This window comes from Oryx dammah, unplaced genomic scaffold, assembly GCF_014754425.2.
Source record: "Oryx dammah isolate SB20612 unplaced genomic scaffold, SCBI_Odam_1.1 HiC_scaffold_23, whole genome shotgun sequence".
Lineage (NCBI taxonomy): Eukaryota > Metazoa > Chordata > Mammalia > Artiodactyla > Bovidae > Oryx > Oryx dammah.
Genome location: NW_024070207.1, coordinates 112,880,190 through 112,884,575, shown reverse-complemented (window position 1 = coordinate 112,884,575; position 4,386 = coordinate 112,880,190).

Genomic DNA, 4,386 nt, shown 5'->3' with positions numbered 1-4,386 from the left:
CTAGACTTGATCCCGGGGCTTCCCACATGGCACTGGTGTTAAGAACCTACCTGACAATGCAGGAGACCTAAGAGACCCAGGTTTGATCTCTGGGTTTGGAGGTTTCCCTGGAGAAGGGAATGGCTACCCACTCCAGTATTCTTGCCTGGAGAATCCCATGGACAGAGAGGCCTGGCGGGCTGTGGTCCATAGGGCTGCAAAAGAGTCGGACATGACTGAAGTGACTTAGCAGCAGTAGCAGCAGACTTGTTCCTAGATTTTCTTAAAAAGACACAACTATGTTTCAAGGACAATTGGAGACGTTTGAATATGAAATGTATATTAGATAATATTACTGTAGCAACATTACATTTCTTGGGTGTGACAGTGGTCTTGTGGATATGTAAGAGAATGTCTATTTTTAGCAGATACATTCTGAAGCATTTAGAGGTAACATGCCATGATATATGCACACTATTTCATTGTTTGCAAAAAGAAAACAAAGTAAAACTTCTGTATGTTGAGAAGGGATGGGGTAAAAATTAAGCACATGTGGCAGGATGTCAAACAATTAGTGAATATAGGTATAGGATATATGGAAATTTAGACTATTTTACATTGCCCCACATTTCATTTATTCTCTGTTCCTTCTTTTTTTCATTTAATAAAATTCCAAAAAGGGAAGAACTATTCCTAAATGAGCAGAAATCAGCACCTGCTTTCTTCCCAGGGGTCATTCTCCAAGTGTGGACAAGGACTGAGAATCAGGCCTACTGTATGCAGAGAGACAGTGTAGGGCTAAAAATAAATGAGGGAAGCTTTTAACAGTTGTGTGGGCTGACACAACTAACTGGGATCAAAAGGAGCCCAAAACATACAGCCAGTTTTCTCCAACAGGCCTGTTGCTGAGGTGAGGGGCAGTGAAGGAGGCTGGGAAATAGAATCAACTTGGTAGACATAAACCCAACTGTACTGTAATTACATTAAATGTAAATGGACTAAACACTACAACGAAAAGACAAGGGCAGCCCAGATAAAAAGTCCAACCCCCAATTATATGCTCTTTATAAAAGATAAACTTTAAAGATCAGGGAACAGCAAAATTGAAAATAAAAGGATGAGAAAGATAACTGAAAAGAAAAATCTCTGGCTCTATTAATTCCAGACAAAGTAGACTCTAAGGAAAAAGTATAACCAGAAGTAAAGAGGATGGTCCATAATGATATTAATAAGAATTGACTCAACAGAAAAGCATAATGGTCTTAAAAGTGAATGAACTTCTAATAACATAGCTCCAAAATATATAAAGGAAAACTTAACACAACTAAAAGTAGAGATAGATCAACAATCTTAGTTGCATAAATTTAAAATTCTCTCACATTAATTGCTAGAACAAGTAGGAAAAAAAATAATAGAGATATAAATAATTTAAACACACCATTAACCAACATGACCCAACTGACATTTGCAGAACATCTATGGAAATCGCATGGAATGTTAACCAAAATATATCTATATTCTAGGGCATAAACAAGTCTTAATAAATCAAGGGTGGAAATCATACAGCGTAAACTCTCTGACTACAGTGGCTTAAACCAGAAATCAATAATAGAAATAATATAGCTAGGGGAAAAAATAAGCAAAAACTTACAGTTAATGAAAAACATTTGGGTCCTTTATGCTTGTGTCACACACCAGAAGAGGGGAAGCTGGTTGAATGATGCATGTGGCTCATCATTTTTCCTGCCTGCAAGTCAGAGTAGAGTTCCTGAAATGGGATACATGGGTAGCCCGACAAGATATGTGCGTTCAGAGCAGCTCGCAAAGAGAAGACTCCCTAAATAGCACCACCAGGTAACTTCCTGTTATCACCATCTGAGAGAATTGAAAAGAAGGGTGGGGGATTTTGTATCCAAGGATAAGAGCCCTTTACATTCTGCAATATTTATAAATGAAGTGGCTTTTACTTCAAATTCTTATGGGAGGGGAGATCTGATATATACATAAAATAAGATCAGCCACAAGTTGGGAGTGGTACACTAAGTGGCTGGGTACATAGGAGTTTATTATAGTGTTCCGCCTGGTACATAATTTAAATGTTTCCATAGTAGAAAGAAGTTTTTTTTTAAAGAAAAAAAATCACAAATAATTGATATGGGTGACTGGTTTGAACCATGGGGTTGATAAGTGTCTCTTAAAAACTGTCCTGAGCAGAAGGCAAATGAGAAAGGACAATTCCCTTCTTCCCTTTTCCACATCCAGAAATATAATCTACAGGAGGCTGAGGGGAGAACAGTGGAAAGATACCAGCTGGTTCTGAATGAGAATGTATGGGCTGCACTCTGGGATGAGATTGGTTTCCAATTGATTTAGAAATTGATTCCAGGGTCAGGAGTTTTAGAGGTAGCACCATAAATAACTCGCATACTGGAACTTTGTGTAATAATCACTCTTTTGACATTTTCTCCTTTCCAGTTTTTATTTTTAAATGTATATAAAATTTCTCAGCCGTGGGCCTAATGTTTTCTTCCTTTCTTGCATCTGGTGCTCATGGTACTTAAAAGGCCAGATCTCTATTTTTAGTTTTTGTGGGTTTGAGCAATGCTTCCAGGTTCAAGGGATAAAGATTGCTCATTAATATTTGTTTAGAGGATGAGGTAATTTCACAAACCAGGCTGTGAAGATCAATAGTGTATCAAATCTGATGAAATTATGAATATCAGGCCTAGTGAGAAGAAGAAATTCAATACAATTATGCAAACTTACAGTGACATTGATATGATATAGTTTATTAATCTCTTATGAACTGTGTGAATTATTGGAGCATGTGAGCCATGCTTTAATGAGCACAGTGTTGCAGGCATAAATCAAAATCAAAATAATGGAGATTTCTCCACTCACGTTTGTAAAACCAAGAGATGGATTTGGCTTAGTGGCACTATTAAAACAGCCTTCTATTTATTCATGCTTTCATTCATATGATAAATGTTTATGAAGTCTCTGTTAGTGAGCCATCCACTTTATTTTTCAAATTAATGTCCAGTTTGCAAAGATCTCAGATAGCCTTCCTTGAACCCTAAAAAAAATAGTAAGGGGAGTAAAATTTCACCCATGAAAAACCTGAATATTAGGATTCAATTAGGGAGCAAAGACATCTCTCACATTTGCTACCTGCTTGTCCTGCACTTAACTCCACAATGGGTTCATTGAGGAGGATAAATTGTAGCCTAGCCCTTACAGAAATCATGATCTAAAAACTGCCCATACTCTTCAATATGGCTGACAAAGTCATTTATGGTTTCTGGTGCCTCAACAATGAAACTAAACCACCCAACCCCACCAGAATTATCAGTAAGCTCCACTAAGGTACCGCTTTCCACAAGAAGCCTTCCCTTACCCTCTAAATAGATGGCACTGGTTTATTGAGGAGTCTCTGTTTGTTTGTTTTGTTCAATGACTACCTCCCCCTTCTCTACTAGGTAGCAGATCCTTTAAAACATCTTGACCAGTCATTTTTAATTATCAAAACAGTGTCCATTCAGCTTAAATACTCAGTGCTCTTCACTCTCAAATTTCCATCTCAAGGTCAATTTAAAATTCATCTGATTCCTCTACTCCCAAGTCAGGCTTGGAGTAGAAAGTAGTACAGTCTCTTTATACACATTCCCTTCCTCCATGCTGGGGAGACTAACTTCCCCTTATATTCAATAAGTATTTTCTGACAAGACCAGGCCAGCTAACTTTAGTGTGGGAAGGTTTTAAGAAAAAGTTTGAAAGGAATTTGAAAGACAAGATGTACCTGTTTTCAGAAAGAAAATGGAAGATAATCCAAATAAGGGTGATAATTTGAGGGGTAAATGTGCTAATAGAAAAATTCTGTGCCTATGAATAGAGTTGTGTTTGTTTAAATACAACAAAATGATGATTGTATACTATGTTAAGAAAGGACAAGTTGCTTTATAGAATTGTTGTTGTTTAGTTGCTAAATTGTGTCCGACTCTTTTGCAACCCCATGAACTGTAGCCTGCCAGGCTCCTCTGTCCATGGGATTCTCCAGGCAAGAATATTGGAGTGGGTTGCCATTTCCTTCTCTAGGGGATCTTCCCAACCCAGAGTTCAAACCTGGGTCTTCTGCATGGGCAGGAGGATTCTTTACCATTAAACCACCAAGGAAGCCTGCTTTATAGAATATATAGTTTCATATTAATTTTGTAGAATCAGTTGCCTCCATTGTAAATACCTGGTGGAAATATCGCAAGGTGTCAGTATCAAGACATATGATCTCAGTTGTTATGGCAGGACTAACCTCAACCCATTTCCCAAATCCCTAGAACAGACAGACTTTTCAGGTAGAGATAAACAAAGAGTGTTGCACTTCATTCTTCACAGGCATTGATGCAGTCAAGC